Genomic DNA, 18169 nt, shown 5'->3' on the forward strand with positions numbered 1-18169 from the left:
GCTGCTGAGACTCGGAAGTCAGAACACCATGGCTTGCTTTCTGGATACACTTGGGGGTCTTCTCAGGGGAAGCAGTTATCAGGAAAGCATGAGGCCTCAAAAACCCAGCAGTGTGCTGGTATACTGTGACAGGGAGACACTTCAGCTGCTTTTGAAGGCACAGTTCTGTCATCAAGGAGCACTGGAAGGACAGGTTGCAGGGGCCAGATTCCCAAGAACAAGCTGGTGCTGGATTAGCTTTATACAAACCACCTTGGAGTCAGCTTAGCAACAATGGCAGGCAATGCTCTGGATAAGCAAGAAGCAGTGGTAGTGGAAATGATTCCTAAAGTCAATGGGAAGTGTTGTTGTTCAGTCGCCAAGTCGTGCCTGACTCTTTGTGATCCCACGGACTGCAGCACGCCAGGCCTCCCTGTCCCTCACTATCTCCTGGAGTTTGCCCAAGTTCATGTCCATTTCATCGGTGAGGGTTTGTTATATTTGTCTCACTCTTGAACTCAGGTATACATGAAGTATCTAGTGACCACGAGCCTACAGTTTAATAAGTAAGTGCATCTGGCAAGCATTCATTCACCCCCTTTCCCCCCCTACATCCAGGTTTCTCTCCCCTTCTCCCAGCCAACATGCTTCAGGTGGGGCCCCCTTCCTATTCACTCTGGCTCAAGGGTGAATAGGTCTAAGGTAAGGGGTACATTCTATTTCTCTGATGGTTCAGCAAGGTTTGGGGATGGCACGTGTCACTGTCAGAGCTGATGGAATGGAGGGAGATTTTTGTGCTGAAATGCCTGGAGAGAAGGCCTCACTTTTTCCCCCAGGGTCTGAATCGGAGACGGAAGGTCGGCAGCCGCGGCGGCCATGTGCTCTACCCACTGTACAAGTGCTCAGGTCTCAGTGTTGTTCCAAGGGGGTCAGCCACCTTCCTTCATGGGACAACATGTCTTTACGTTTCTGTCACAGGTTGATGCCCTTCCCTACTTTCAGCACTAACTCAGGTTCCTCCTGACCTTCCCTTTTCTACTGTTATTGTTCCTTTCAACAGGAATCTAGAAGAAGAGAGAGGCACTGAAGATCTACGCTTATCTTGTACACTTGCCCAGAAGCACAGAAGAGATGCCACTAAGTAACTACAAATTTGAAAGTGTTGGCTGGCAAGTTTCTAGTATCTTGTCTGGTTTTCTAATCCATAACTTATCCCTAAAGGGATTATTGTATTCATTCTGATTTGCTAGTTTCATCAGAGTTTTATTCATAACCACAGTAAGCACTTTCTGAATGTGCACTATTTCTGGTATTGCTAAGAACGTGGCATGACACTGACACTTGTTCTCTTCTCAAGAAAGCGGCTCTTATGAAATACTATCATCTCATCTGCATGGCAGGACCTGCTAACTACACTCACGCCTTCCACCTCGCCTCATTCCTAGTTCTTCACAGTTGGTGGAGAACGTATGGTTCTCCTGATTGCACGCACGACACAACTGAGACCCTCAGAGATTCAGGGAGATGTTTGAGGTCATAAATATTTGTCAGTGGCAAAGGCAGGGGTACCACCCAAAATTCTGACCCTTTAAAGGCGGTGCTTTGTCCAAACACCAAAACATTAGGCCAAATAGGTGACTTCTTCTTTTATCTCCATGTCTTAAGTAAAATCTTGGGATAAACTGTTAAACAAATTACACAGATTGTAATGTAATTCTGTATCATCATAGAGAGACACTTTCTGTCTTATGGGATTCAATAAAAACAGAAAGTTAAGAAATGTTATTTATTTGCTTAGAGATATATTGAACCTTTACACAAACTGTTAGCTAATGTCAGTTTAGTTTGCCCTTCCTTCCATTATAGCCCTAAGAGTTAGGGGTCAGACCATGACTAAAGACTGAGTAGAGATTAATCTCTCCAAGTGGAGATTAATGTGCCTGAGTTTATTATATAGATTCCAAAAAGGGGTCTGTGTTTGTTTAACCAATGCCTTTTAGAACCAATGACAATCAGAAGACTTCTCCCTAAAGTTAATTTCTAATAGGCTTTCAGAAGCTTGGAGCTGAGTGACATCATGGCTGGTGACAAGAGTTTTTCTGCGATTTGCTCTGTGATTCAGCATGGTAACCTCCCTCTTACTGCCTGTGCTGTTTTTAACCTGATTATCATCATATTCAAATGCAGATATTCAGGGATACAGCATTATCATTTAGAACACTTTGTAACAGTTAATCTTTGCAAGCATTTTTGAAATGACATGACTTCACTGCTACTATTTCTTCAAAAGAATACATTTTTTAAAAAGGCAGCAAGTGAAGATCATAGTGGTTTCTCTTCTCTCCACCCCTTCCCCACCCCACTCCCCCACCCCATTAGGAAAACACAAAACTATAAAACAACATAACTCAGGATCTTTTGCAATATTCTTCTGATGAAATAAAAATGCTGATTCAGAAAAATCAATTAAAATAGCATTCAAGAACTCAGATGTGGAAATGGTTCAAAATGTATATAATATTGCTTTGTGGAAAGGATGATTCATTTCAAAGTGAGACTATAGAATATACAGAGTGGAGGGGAGAGAGAGGGCTTGTTGACTTCATTTGACTTCCACAGGACAAATGTAGACCTGAAAGGACTTTAGAGAATGTTTACTTTTGATTTAGTCTGAAATACAGATAATTTGTCCATGAACAGGCCACTGGCTCCTGTTGGTCTTAAATGTCAGCTATAATCACTTTAAGCCTAAATGTTTATAATAAAAAAGTAAAAGGCCTTATTCATATCAGGCACAGGTTATAAAGTTTTCTTTTCAAAATACATGGAAGATATGAAAAATCAGATCTGAAATTTTATACGTTATACCCTAAGATATTCTCAATTTTACTGGATTTTAAAGTGTTTTTGGTCTCTAAAATTAGGTATATTCATTTCTGTTCATTAAAAGTTACATACAACCAGTACTCCTGCACAGTTCTTGAAAACCTTACTTTGCCTTAAAGGAGAGTATAGCTAGGCAAAGAAAGCAGTAATTTGTGTGGGTATGAATCAAGTGCCATCCATTCCATCTCTGAGATTTTAAACCATTATGTATTAGGTCCTATTTGGTCCAAAAAGGCAGCTGTGAGAGTTGCAGACACTATAGCCCCCTCTTCCCCACTTGTTCTTGGCTTGCTGGTATCTTGGTTCTTGTATCCCTGGTCCCAGATTTCTGGTTTGGTAACAACCACTTTGACGCCCTTCAGTGTTGGTGACCTTCTAGACAGCTCTTTGAGCTTCTGAGATTTGGCCTTTTCTCCCTTCTTTAGATCTAGAATCCTTGAGGTATCTTGTTAGAACCTTCCATTTTAGTCTCTGAACCCAGAACACTCTGCCCAAATGTTTGCATAGGGCTTGGGGTGGACGGAGTTAAGTCACTGTTCTGCCCAATGATGAATGTGAACTTCACTGTTCAAAGAGAAGTGAATTATTACTTAGAGAGTTATTCCAGCTGTGGGCTCTTATGTACTGGGATAGTCTGAGAATCAGACTCTGTGGTGAGCAAAAAGGACATGACTATCTGTCATATACTCTTTGCTTAAAAAGCCAAAGTACCTGTGCTCCAGGAACAATAACCACCTGTGATGCAAAGTCAAGGAAGACCAGGCCCTTGCCTTATAGAAGGTTATAGTCTAATAGGGGCCTTTTCGTACTATCCCCTATGCCACTCAATATGTCAGCAAATTTGGAAAACTCAGCAGTGGCCACAGAACTGGGAAAGGTCAGTTTTCATTTCAATCCCAAAGAAGGGCAATGCCAAAGAATGCACAAACTACCATACAACTGTGCTCATTCCATATGCTAACAAGGTTATGTTCAAAATACTTCAAGCTAGGCTTAAGCAGTATGTGAACTAAGAACTTCTAGATGTACAAGCTGGGTTTAGGAAAGGCAGAAGAAAGAGAGCAAATTGCTAACATCCTTTGGATCATAGAGAAAGCAAGAGAATTCCAGAAAAACATCTACTTCCACTTCACTGACTACACAAAAGCCTTTGTATAGATCACAACAAACTGTGGAAAATTCTTAAAGAGATGGGAATACAAGATCATCTTACCTGTCTCCTGTGAAACATGTATGCAGGTCAAGAAGCAACAGTTAGAACCTTATATGGAAGAAATGACTGGTTCAAAATTGGGAAAGGAGTACGTCAAGGCTGTATATTGTCACTCTGCTTATTTTTAGCTTATATGGAGAGTACATCATGTGAAACGCCAGGCTGGATGACTCACAAGCTGGAATCAAGATTGCTGGGAGAAATATCAACAAACTCAAATATACAGATGATACCACTCAAATGGCAGAAAGTGAAGAGGAATGAAAAAGCCCCTTGATGAAGGGGAAAGAGAAGATGGAAAAAGCTGGCTTAAAACACAACATTCAGAAAAATAAGATCATAGCACTCAGTCCCATCACTTCATAGAAAATAGAAGGGGAAACAGTGGAAACAGTGACAGATTTTATTTGCTTGAACTCCAAAATCACTGTGGATGGTGACTGAAACCATGAAATTAAAAGATGCTTGCTCCTTGGAAGGAAAGCTATGACAAACCTAGACAGCATATTAAAAAGCAAGACACCACTTTGCTGACAAAGGTCCAAATAGTCAAAGCTATGGTTTTTCCAGTGGTCATGTACAGACGTGAGAGTTGGACCATAGAGAAGGCCTAGCACCTAAGAAGTGATGCTTTCAAATGATGGTGCTTAAGAAGACTCTTGAGAGTCCCTTGGACAGCATGGAGATCAAAGCAGTCAATCCTAAAGGAAATCAACCCTGTTGATTTCCTAATGCTGAAGCTGAAGCTCCAATACTTTGGCCACCTGATGCGACAAGCCAACTCACTGGAAGAGACCCTGATGCTGGGAAAGATTGAAAGCAAAAGGGGAAGAGGGTGACAGAGGATAAGATGCTAAGATAGCATCACCAACTCAACGGACATGAATTTAAGCAAACTCTGGGAAAGAGTAGAGGACAAGGAAGCCTGGGATGCAGCAGTCCATGGGGTCACAAAGAGTCGGACACAACTTAGTGACTGAAGAACAAGTAGGCAGGTATATGCATCAGTTTCCTATTGCTGCTGGAATAAATCATCACAAACTAGCTGTTCAAAGGGTTTCCCAGGTGGCACAGTAGTAAAGAATCCACCTGGCAATACAGGAGATGTGAGTTTGATTCTTGGTTAGGGAAGATCCCATGGAGTAGGAAATGGCCACCCACTCCAGCATTTTCGCCTGGAATAGTCTGTGGACAGAGGAGCCTGATGGGCTACAATCCATGGAGTCCAGCTGGACAAGACTGAGCGACTGAGCAGGTACACATGCAAGCAGTTGTTGAAAAACAACTTAAATTTATTCTCTTAAAATTCTGGGAATCAAAAATCCAAAAAAAGCCTCACTAGGCTAAAATCAAGGTGTTACCAGAGCTTTGTTCCTTTTGGAGGCTGTAGGAAAGAATGTTTTTCCTTGGCTTTTACAACTTCTATAGTACAGTGCATTTCTTGGTTCCTGGCCCTTTCTTCCATTTTCAAAGTTAGCAGCACAGCATCTTCAAATCCCTCTCTTAACACTGACTTTCCTGCTCCCTTCTCACTTACAAGGACTGGTGCACTAAGCACGGCGGCGGCTGCGACCAGTGCACTAAGCGGGGCCGAGAGGAGCTACCCCATGTCCAAGGTCAGGGGCAGAAGCCCGGAGGACCCCATGACCGAAGGGCAGCGGCCAAGAGGAGTTACCCCATGTCCGAGACCTGGGGCGGCGGCCGAGAGTGCCAGGCTGCGACAGCACAGGAACGGCCGAGAAGAGCTACCCAAGTCTGAGGTCAGGGGCGGCGGCCGGGAGGACCTACCCCACGTCCAACGAGCAGTGGCTGCGCAGGCGCACGAGGGCCTAGAGGAGCTATCCCACGTTGAAGGTCAGAAAGGGCGGCGGTGAGGAGATACCCCTCATCCAAGGTAAGGAGCAGCGGCTGCGCTTTGCTGGAGCAGGTGTGAAGAGATACCCCACGTCCAAGGTAAGAGAAACCCAAGTAAGACGGAAGGTGTTGCAAGAGGGCATCAGGGCAGACACAGTGAAACCATACTCACAGAAAACTAGTCAATCTGATCACACTAGGACCACAGCCTTGTCTAATTCAGTGAAACTAAGCCATGCCCATGGAGCCACCCAAGACGGGTGGGTCATGGTGGAGAGGTCTGACAGAACGTGGTCCACTGGAGAAGGGAATGGCAAACCACTTCAGTATTCTTGCCTTGAGAACCCCATGAACAGTATGAAAAGGCAAAATGATAGGATACTGAAAGAGGAACTCCCCAGGTCAGTAGGGGCCCAATATGCTACTGGAGATCAGTGGAGAAATAACTCCAGAAAGAATGAAGGGATGGAGCCAAAGCAAAAACAATACCCAGTTGTAGAAGTGACTGGTGATAGAAGCAAGGTCCAATGCTGTAAAGAGCAATATTGCATAGGAACCTGGAATGTCAGGTCCATGAATCAAGGCAAATTGGAAGTGGTCAAATAAGAGATGGCAAGAGTGAATGTAGCAGCGAACTGAAATGGACTGGAATGGGTAAATTTAACTCAGATGACCATTATATCTACTACTGTGGGCAGGAATCCCTCAGAAGAAATGGAGTAGCCATCATGGTCAACAAAAGAGTCCGAAATGCAGTACTTGGATGCAATCTCAAAAATGACAGAATGATCTCAGTTCGTTTCCAAGGCAAACCATTCAATATCACAGTAATCCAAGCCTATGCCCCAACCAGTAACGCTGAAGAAGCTGAAGTTGAACGGTTCTATGAAGACCTACAAGACCTTTTAGAACTAACACCCAAAAAAGATGTCCTTTTCATTATAGGGGACTGGAATGCAAAAGTAGGAAGTCAAGAAACACCTGGAGTAACAGGAAAATTTGGCTTTGGAATACGGAATGAAGCAGGGCAAAGGCTAATAGAGTTTTGCCAATAAAATGCACTGGTCATAGCAACACCCTCTTCCAACAACACAAGAGAAGACTCTACACATGGACATCACCAGATAGTCAACACTGAAACCAGATTAATTATATTCTTTGCAGCCAAAGATGGAGAAGCTCTATACAGTCAACAAAAATAAGACTGGGAGCTGACTGTGGCTCAGATCATGAACTCCTTATTACCAAATTCAGATTTAAATTGAAGAAAGTAGGGAAAACCACTACACCATTCAGGTATGACCTAAATCAAATCCCTTATGATTATACAGTAGAAGTGAGAAATAGATTTAAGGGCCTAGATCTGATAGATAAGAGTGCCTAATGAACTATGGAATGAGGTTTGTGACATTGTACAGGAGACAGGGATCAAGACCATCCCCATGGAAAACAAATGCAAAAAAGCAAAATGGCTGTCTGGGGAGGCCTTACAAATAGCTGTGAAAAGAAGAGAAGTGAAAAGCAAAGGAGAAAAGGAAAGATATAAGCATCTGAATGCAGAGTTCCAAAGAATAGCAAGAAGAGATAAGAAAGCCTTCCTCAGTGATCAATGCAAAGAACTAGAGGAATGGGAAAGACTAGAGATCTCTTCAAGAAAATTAGAGATACTAAGGGAACATTTCATGCAAAGATGGGCTCGATAAAGGACAGAAATGGTATGGACCTAACAGAAGCAGAGGATATTAAGAAGAGGTGGCAAGAGTACACAGAACTGTACAAAAAAGATCTTCACGACCCAGATAATCACGATGGTGTGATCACTGACCTAGAGCCAGACATCCTGGAATGTGAAGTCAAGTAGGCCTTAGAAAGCATCACTACGAACAAAGCTAGTGGAGATGATAGAATTCCAGTTAAGCTATTTCAAATCCTGAAAGATGATGCCGTGAAAGTGCTGCACTCAATATGCCAGCAAATTTGGAAAACTCAGCAGTGGCCACAGGACTGGAAAAGGTCAGTTTTCATTCCAATCCCAAAGAAAGGCAATGCCAAAGAATGCTCAAACTACTGCTCAATTGCACTCATCTCACACGCTAGTAAAGTAATGCTCAAAATTCTCCAAGCCAGGCTTCAGCAATATGTGAACCGTGAACTTCCTGATGTTCAAGCTGGTTTTAGAAAAGGCAGAGGAACCAGAGATCAAATTGCCAACATCCACTGGATCATGGAAAAAGCAAGAGAGTTCCAGAAAAACATCTATTTCTGCTTTGTTGACTATGCCAAAGCCTTTGACTGTGTGGATCACAATAAACTGTGGAAAATTCTTCAAGAGATGGGAATACCAGACCACCTGACCTGCTCTTTGAGAAACCTGTATGCAGGTCAGGAAGCAACAGTTAGAACTGGACATGGAACAACAGACTGGTTCCAAATAGGAAAAGGATAATATACAAGGCTGTATATTATCACCCTGCTTATTTAACGTATATGCAGAGTACATCATGAGAAACGCTGGGCTAGAAGAAGCACAAGCTGGAATCAAGATTGCCGGGAGAAATATCAATAACCTCAGATATGCAGATGACACCACCCTTATGGCAGAAAGTGAAGAGGAACTCAAAAGCCTCTTGATGAAAGTTAAAGTGGAGAGTGAAAAAGTTGGCTTAAAGCTCAACATTCAGAAAACAAAGATCATGGCATCTGGTCCCATCACTTCACGGGAAATAGATGGGGAAACAGTGGAAACAGTGGCTGTCTTTATTTTTCTGGGCTCCAAAATCACTACAGATGGTGACTGCAGCCATGAAATTAAAAGACGCTTACTCCTTGGAAGGAAAGTTATGACCAACCTAGATAGCATATTCAAAAGCAGAGACATTATTTTGCCAACAAAGGTTCGTCTAGTCAAGGCTATGGTTTTTCCTGTGGTCATGTATGGATGTGAGAGTTGGACTGTGAAGAAGGCTGAGCGCCCAAGAACTGATGCTTTTGAACTGTGGCATTGGAGAAGACTCTTGAGAGTCCCTTGGACTGCAAGGAGATCCAACCAGTCCATTCTGAAGGAGATCAGCCCTGGGATTTCTTTGGAAGGAATGATGCTAAAGCTGAAACTCCAGTACTTTGGCCACCTCATGCGAAGAGTTGACTCATTGGAAAAGACTCTGATGCTGGGAGGGATTGGGGGCAAGAGGAGAAGGGGACGACAGAGGATGAGATGGCTGGATGGCATCACTGATTCGATGGACGTGAGTTTTGGTGAACTCCGGGAGTTGGTGATGGACAGGGAGGTGTGGCATGCTGCGATTCATGGGGTCGCAAAGAGCCGGACAGGACTGAGTGACTGAACTGAACTGACTGAACTGATGATTACACTGGGCTCACCTGGGTAATCAAGACAATACTCTCTATCTCAAAATATTTAACTTAATCATTTTTGCAAAATTCTTTCTGCCATGTGAGATAACACATTTATAGGTTCTGAGATTAGGATACAGATACCTTTGGCCGAACTATTATCTACCCCCATCCCCAGTTTTTTTCCATTGTGGCAAAATACACATAAAGTCTACCATCTTAACTGTTTTTAAGTGTACAATTTAATGGTATTACATACATTCATGTTATACAACCATCACTACCAACCATCTCCATGACTCATTCATTATGTAAAACTGAGACTCTAGACTCATTAAATAATAATTCTCCATTCCTTCTCCCCCTAGCAACCACCATTCTAGTTTGTGTCCATAATTCTGATCTCTATGTATGTAAGGTAAGTGGAATCATTGTATACTATTTGTCTTTTTGTGACTGGCTTACTTTACTTAGCATAGTGTCCTCAAGGTTCACCCACACTGTGTATATGGTAGAATTTCCTTCTTTTTAAGGCTGTGCATTATTCCATTATATGTATACATCATATTTTGTTTATCAATCATGCACTGATGGACACTGAGTTACTTCCATTTTAGCTATTGTGAATAATGCTGCTATAAACCTGGGTGTATAAACATATCTTCAAAACTCTGTTTTCAATTCTTTTGGATATATAAACAGAAATGGAATTCTTTAATCATATGGTAATTTTATTTTTAATTTTTAAGGAACTGTCACAATATCTTCTACAGCAGATATACCATTTTACATTACCACCAATGATGTACAAGGGTTTCAGTTTCTCCACATCCTCACCAAAACTTGGTACTTTTTTTATAGTAGCCATTTCAATGGGTGTGAAGGGATACCTAATTGCAGTTTTGATATGCATTTCCCTATACAGATGTTGAGCATCTTTTCACATGTTTATTGACCAATTTGTACTACTTCTTTGGAGAAATCTCTATTCAAGTTCTTTGCCCATTTTAAAAATGTGGTTATTTTGCTGTTGTTGAGTTTTAGTTTTCCATAGGTCCTGGATATCAGATATCATATAACTGATATATGACTTGCAAGTATTTCCTTCCATTCTCTGGGTTGCTTCCTTACTCTATTGATATTCTTTAGATGCACAAATCGAAAAAATTTTCATATAATCCAATTTGTCTACTTTTTCTTTTATTGCCTGTGCATCTGGTGTCATATCCAAAGAAATCCTTGCTAAACCCAATGTCAGGAAGTTTTTGCCCTGTCTTTTCTTCAAGGTGTTTATCATTCCATGTCTTACATTTAGGTCTCTGATCTATCTTAAATTAAGGTGTTAGGTAAGTGCCCAGCTTCGTTGTTTCATTTATGGATATCCAGTTAAAAGATTGTGCTTTTCTATTCAATGGTCTTGGAACCTTTGTCAAAAATCATTTGACTGTATGCGCAAGGGTTTAAGTTTGGGCTCTGTGTCCTATTCCACTGTTACGTATGTCTGCATTCATGCCATTACCGCACCATTTTGTTACTGCAGCATTGTAGTAAATTTTGAAATCAGGAAGTGTGAGTCCTCCCACTTTGTTCTTCTTTTTCAAAACTGTTTTGGTTCTGTGAGATTCCATATGAGGTTCCTTGAGATTCCATGTGAATTTAAGGATGGGCTTTTCTACTTCTGCAAAAGAGAGTCTTTGGGATTTTGATAGAAACTGCAAGTAATCTAGAGACTGCTTTGTGTAGTAACGACATCTTCACAATATTAAGTTTTGTAATCCATGAACATGGGATGTGTTTCCAATTTATGCCTTCTTTAATTTCTTTTGGTAATGTTTTGTACTTTTCATTGCACAAATCTTTCATCTTCTCGGTTAATTCCTAAGTATTTTATTATTTTTGATGACATTATAAATGGAATTTTCATAATTTCCTTTTCAGATTATTCACTGTTATAGAAATGCAACTAATTCTTGTGAGCTTTGTATTGTTGTTTATTGAATTCAAGTTGTCTTAACAGGTTTTTTCGTGTGTTCAATCTTTAGGGTTTTCTACATATAAGACCGTATCATCTGCAAACAGAAAATTTGTACTCCTTCCCTTCCAATTTCCATGCCTTTTATTTCTTTTTCTCACCTAATTGCTTTGGCTCAAACTTCCAGTACTATGTTGAATAGAAGTGGCAGAAGTGGGCATGCTTGCCTTATCCTGATGTTAGAGGAAAAGCTTGTATTATGTGGAGATAGTTTCTTTCTATTCCTAGTTTGTCGAGTATTATTTTCTTTTCATGAAAGAGTGTTGAAATTTATCAACTGTTTTTCTGTATAGATTGAGATGACCATGTTTCGCCCACCTGCATTCTGTTAATGTGATTTATTAAACTGATTGATGTACATATGTGGAACCATTACTGCACTCTAGAAACAAATCCCACTTGGTCATGGCATATAATCCTTTAAACATGCTGCTGAATTTGGTGTGGTAGCATTCTGTTGAGGATTTTTACATCAATGTTCAAAAGGAATATCAATCTGGAATTTTCTTTCTTGTGTCTTTGTCTGGTTTTGGAATCAGGGTAATGCTTGCTTCACAGAGTAAGTTACAAAGATCTCTACTCTTCAATTTTTTGGAAAATTTTGAGGAGGACTGGTGCTAGTTCTTTACATGTTTGGTAAAATTCATCACTGAAGTCATCAGGTCCAGGATTTTCCTTTGGAGACTTTCGATTACTGATTCAATCTCCTTACTAGTTACACGTCTATTCAGATTTTCTATTTCTTTGTGATTTCATCTTGGTAGGTATCGTGCTTCTAGGCGCGTGTGTATACACCACATCGTCTTTATCCATTCATCTGCTGATGGACATTTAGGATGTTTCCATGTCTTGTCTATTGTAAATAGTGCTGCTATGAATATAGGGGTGTATGTATCTTTTCAAATGAAAGTTTTGTCTGGGTACTGTATATGCCCAGGAATGCGACTGCTAGATCATATGGCAACTCTATTTTTAGTTTTTTGAGGAACCTTCATACTGTTTTTGTAGTGGCTGTACCAATTTACATTCCCACCAACAGTGTAAGGGGATTCCCATTTCTCCATATCTTCTCCAGCACTTATTATTTAGAATTGTAAACAATGGCCATTCTGACTGGTGTGAGGTGGTACCTCATTGCAGTTTTGATTTGCATTTCTCTAATAATTAGTGATGATGAGCATCTTTTATGTGCCTATTGACCATCTGTATGTCTTTAGAGAAATGTCTATTTAGTTCTTCTGCCCATTTTTTGATTGGGTTGGGTTGTCTGTCTTTCTGTTATTGAACTGCAGGAGCTGTTTGCATATTTTGGAAATTGAGCCCTTGTTGGTTGCATCATTTGCAAATATTTTCTGCCAGTCTGCAGGATGTCTTTCTGTTTTGTTTTATTGTTTGCTGTGCAAAAGCTTATAAGTTTGATTAGGTCCCACCTGTCTATTTTTGCTTTTATTTCTAATGCTTTGGGAGACTGACCTAAGAAAACACTAGTTAAGATTTATGTCAGAGACTGTTTTGCTTATGTTCTCTTCTAAGAGTTTTATGGTCTTTAAGTTCTTATGTCATTTTAAGTTTTTGTGTATGCTGTGAAGATGTGCTCTAGCTTCATTTTATTGTGGTTTTGATTTGCATTTCTCTGATGATTAGCAATGCTGACAATCTTTTCATGTGCTTGTGGGCCATCTGTATGTCTTCTTTAAGAAAAATGTCCTTTCACGTCTTCTGTCCATTTTTTAATATGGTTTTTTTTTTTTGACATTTAGTTGTATGAGCTAGTTATATATTTTGGATATTAACCCCTTATCAGTCATATGAATTGCAAAACTTTTCTCCCATTCAAAAGGTTGTCTTTTTATTTTGTCAATGGTTTCCATTGCTGTGTAAAAGCTTTTAAGTTTAATTAGATCTTATTTGCTTATTTTTGTTTTTATTCTCTTTGCCTCAGGAGTCAGATCCCCAATATATTAGAATTATGTCAGAGTATTCTGCTTGTTTTCTTCTAGGAGTTTGATGGTTTTGGGTTTCACATTTAGAACAGGTCTTTAATTCATTTTGAGTTTTTTGCATATTATGTGAAAAAATGCTCTAATTTCATTCTTTAACATGCAGCTGTCCAGTTTTCACCACATCATTTATTTAAGAGACTGTTTTTTCACCCTTGAATATTCTTTCTTCTTTTATCGTAGATTAATTGACCAGAAGTGTACGGGCTGATTTTTGTTTCATCAAGCTATGTCTGTTTTCGTAGCAGTGACATAATGTTTTGTTTACTGTAACTGGCAGTTTGGTAGCACACTGTTTGGCCTTACGTGTTTGTAATTTTTACAGTTTTCTTGTAATTGATTTCTAGTTTCATGGAGCTGTGGTTGGAAAAGATGCTTGATATGATTTCAATTTTCTTAAATTTACTGAGACTTATTTTATGGCCTAGCAGGCAATCTATCCTGGAGAATGTTCCATGTGCACTTTAAAAGAATGTGTACTCTGCTGCTTTTGGATGGACTCTTAAATATATCTGTTAAGTCCATATGGTCTATGTATCATTTAAGGCTAGTGTTTCCTTATTGATTTTTGGTCTGGATGACCTGTCCATCGATGTAAGTGGGATATTAAAGTTTCTGACTATTATTGTGGTATTGTCAATTTCTCCCTATATGTCTTTAATTTTTATTTATTTAAAAATTTTTGGCTGCTCTGGGTCCTAGTTGTAATGAATGGGCTTCTCATTGCAGTGCCTTTTTTTTTTTTCCTGTTGTGAAGCATGGGCTCTCGGGTATGTGGGCTTCAGCAGTTGTGGCATACAGGCTCAGTGTTGTGGTCATGGGCTTCGTTGCTCATGGCATGTGGGATCTTCTCAGACCAGAGATCGAACCTATATCCTCTGTCCTGGCAGGCGAATTCTTAATCAATGGACCATCAGGGAAGCCCCCCCACCTTTACGTCTTTTAACATTTGCTTTATGTATTTAGGAGCTACTATGTTTGATGCATATATACTTACAATTGTTATATCTTCTTGGATTGATCCTTGATCAGTGTAATAGTCCTCTGTCTCTTATTACAGTCTGTTTTATTTATTTATTTTTTACAGTCTGTTTTAAAGTCTATTTTGTTTAGTATGAGTATTTCTACCTCATTTATCTTTTGATTTCCATTTGCATGGAAGACCTTTATCCAACTTCTCACTTACACTCTGTGTGTATTTTTAGATCTGAAGTGAGTTTCTTATAAACAGTATATATGTGGGTTTTATTTCTGTATCCATGCAGACACTCTACTGCCATTTTGTCAGTCGATTTAGGCTTTAAGTTTTGATATGTTATGTTTTTGTTTTCATTCCTCTCTTAAGTATTTTCAAAGCTCCCTTGTGATTTATTCCTTAAACCATTTGTTGTTTATGAGTGTTTTGTTTAATTTCCACAAGTCTGTGAGTCTTCTAGTTTTATTTCTATTATTGATTTCTTACTTCACGCTGTTATGGTCAGAGAAGAGATTTTGTATGATGTCTAGTCTACTGAGACTTAACTAGTGGCCTAACATGTATTCAACCTGGGAAAATGTCACATGTACACTTGAGAAGAATGTGTATTTTGCTTTGGGGTAGAATATTCTGGAGGGGCATTATTCTGCCTACCACAGTGGGCCTATTCATTCATAATTCATTTATTCAACAAATATTTTGAGGACCTATTTTGTGGCAAGCACTTTTATAGGCACTAGGATTCAGTAGTAAAATCTATGTTCTTTTTCTCATAAAGCTTACCTTTTAGTACAGGAGATACAATGAACAAATAAATATAGCATGTCAGGTGTGCTAAGTGCTGTAAAGGAGCAGCAGATATGTAGGGAATGAAGATGTAGGTGACGAATCAAGATGTGTGTGATGCTATTTTATACAGAGTGGTTGGGGAAGTCCTTTCTAAAGTGTTACGTAAACAGAATTCTACAGAAAGTGAGGAAGGAAACCATGTGGATACCTGGAATAAGGGTGTTTTAGGGAGAGGAGGATCAAGTCCCAAGGCCTGGAGCCAGGAGCATGCACGACATATTCAAGAAACAGCAATAAGGCCAGTGTGGCTATACCTGGTTGAGCAAGCAGAAGAACAAGGGTGGAAGAGGTCAGAGAAGAAACAGGAAAAAGATCAGGCAGGGGCTTGCAGACCATTGTAAGGACATTATAAGGGTTTACCTGCATGAGACAGAAAGTCACTGTAAAGTTTTGAGCAGAGGGGTGATGCAGTATGACTTTGGCTTAAAAATAATCACTAGAGATAATTGGTTAAAGTTTTTAGAAGAGCCAAGGCAGAAGCAGAGAGGCCAATTAGGAGACTTTTCCAATCATCTAAGTGAGAAATCATGGTGGATGAACCAGGATGGTAGCCATGGATGTGCTAAGAAGTGAGTAGATTCTGAAAATCTTCAGAAAGGAAAGGCAAAATGATTTCCTGATAGATTGGACATAAATATGAGAAAAAGAGGAGTGCAAAATGGATCAGTGATTTTCAGCGAATGTGGCAGCTATTTACAGAGACAGGGAAGACAGTGGATAGAGAATGTCTGGGAAGGACAATGAGGAGCTTAGCTGTAAACATGTTAAATTCAAGGTGCCTATTAAACATAAGTGAAGATACTGGGTTGGAATAAAATGAGCTTCCCAAGGGTAGGGAATTCTGTATATCTTATCCCTAAGGCTTAGAACAGTATCTGACATAGAGTGGCCACTCAGTAGACATTTGTTGAATAAGTGAATAAATATACAAGTCTGAATTCAGAGGAATGATCTGGGCTTGAGATGTTTGGGAGTCATCAACACACAGATGGCATTTAAAGCCAGCTTATCTGGTGAGTGAACATAAATTAGCCTGAGAATTGAGCTGTAGGGCATTCCAACATGTAGAAGTTGGGAAGATGAGACTAAATCAGCAAAGAAAACTGAAAAACAGACACCAGTCAGGTAGGAGGAAAAGCTAGGAAGTGTGATGTTCTAGAAGCAAAGTGAAGATAGTGTCAGGAGAAGGAAGTAATAAATAAAAAAAGGTTAATTAAAAATAAGGACTAAGAAAGGTAAAATTTATAGAAATGACTATTAAATACTATTTTTAGATTATAAAAACTAACTGCATATGTTCAGGATGGGAAGAGGGACAGGGGACTGGAATATAGTTTTCAACTATATTTGGGGGAAAAAGACTTAGCATATTAGTTGTATAGAAATGAAGAAACAGTCTTGCCTGATTACCAACGAATATAATTCAGTTTTGACTGAGCTAACAGGAGTACAGCATATGAGACAAGGAAGGTTTAACCAGTTGCACTGCACTCAACAACCACTCTGGGAGCACTGGTTCTAGCAACTGGTGCAGCACCACGTTCAGGACACTGGTGCATCACCAAGTTCCCAAGGAAAGTGATTTCTGTGGTCCAAGTACATGAAACAATGTCATCTGAGGAAAATCGGAAGGAGTGGGAAATTCATTTCAGAACTGGGGGCTATAAAGGTTATCTTCAAAGTGAAGAGGTATTACACTGTTATTTATGATCCCAGAGGAGAGATGTTACCCAAAAGTAGATATTAAACTTACAGAAAATCTTCTAACAATTAGAACACTCAAGTGTTAAATGGGCTGTTGATGAGGTAGTACTTTCTTAATGATTCTGCAATAAGCAGAGGAATACATTCACTGAAGTGGCAGAGGGCTGTGGCATCAGAACTTGGCTGGGCATTGGACAGGATGATGTCTAAGATTCTGTTCAGTTCTGGGCTGTTATAACAGAGGTGAATCTACTTTGAAAATTATAGTCTCCCCCCTCTCCCACACACTATGTTATGTATACGCTACAGGGAGAAAATAACTTGTTTAATGTACATCTAATTTGGAGCCCTGTAGAAGGGAATGAGGATGACTTAGTGGAGATACGAGAGCAAGAGAAAACTCAAAGTGGAAAAGATACATGTTTAAATGCTGTAAGATGGTCTAGACATATGGTTAGAGAAGAGGAAAAATATATGAGCAATTAAAGAGTGAGAATATTAGATAGGGGAGACTGGTTTATACTTGGGAAGAGTTTCATCTGGTTATGAATTTCAATTTCATTCAAAGAGGAACTTTTGAGAAGGAAACGCTTTCGGGAAGAGAAGTGCCAGACGATGAAAACAGATAGGTAGCCATTCTTGTGGTTTGGGATCAATAAACTAAAACACGCTGGAGTAAGGGTGAGACCAGGAGGACACCAGCGAGAATGGAAGGTAAAGGGGGAGGCCCATCAGAAGAAACTCTGGCCTCTGGCAGAGGTCTGAATGGAGGCCCGAGAAAGTTCAAAATAAGATGGTGATGAGCTCAGGACAGTCTGGGGACAACCAAAGATAAATGGAGAAAGGGCAGGGAGGAGCCCATGAGGTGAGAAGGTGGTAGGCTCCGGATGACAGACAACAGCATATGGTCCTAGATCTTGGAACTATATGCTAAGGTTGCTGTGCAAGAATGCTTCTCAGATGGGACAGTTCTGACCTCTCTATCCTCAGTTCTCATACTGACTGTAAACACAAAAGGGTCCTGTGCTGATTTTGGCTAGTTTAGTTGGCATTTTGGGCTTCTCTAATCGTTAGTATTTAGCAGTTAGGCTGAAGGAGCTCTGTCAGAGGCTCTGCTGTGTTGCCAAAAGAAAGCAATTATTTCTTCTGGGTGAGTAACTGGGAGGGGACAATGTCATATCTGGGTTGCATGATGTGGTACACTCCTAACCGATCTTTCCTGCTTCCACTCTTTCCCCTATAATTCATTCTACACAGAGTAAAAACTCATTACTTTTAAAACAATCAGATCATGCTGCTCTCTTGCTTAAAATCCTCCAGTG

General features: G+C 40.1%; 1 protein-coding gene across 3 annotated transcripts in view; it reads right to left on the bottom strand.

Moving 5' to 3' along the window:
• Positions 1-18169, bottom strand: part of SCAPER (S-phase cyclin A associated protein in the ER) — a 419624-nt gene that overhangs the window by 37411 nt on the left and 364044 nt on the right. The window lies entirely within an intron of this gene.

This window comes from Bos mutus, chromosome 21 (assembly GCF_027580195.1).
Source record: "Bos mutus isolate GX-2022 chromosome 21, NWIPB_WYAK_1.1, whole genome shotgun sequence".
In the NCBI taxonomy this organism is placed as follows: domain Eukaryota; kingdom Metazoa; phylum Chordata; class Mammalia; order Artiodactyla; family Bovidae; genus Bos; species Bos mutus.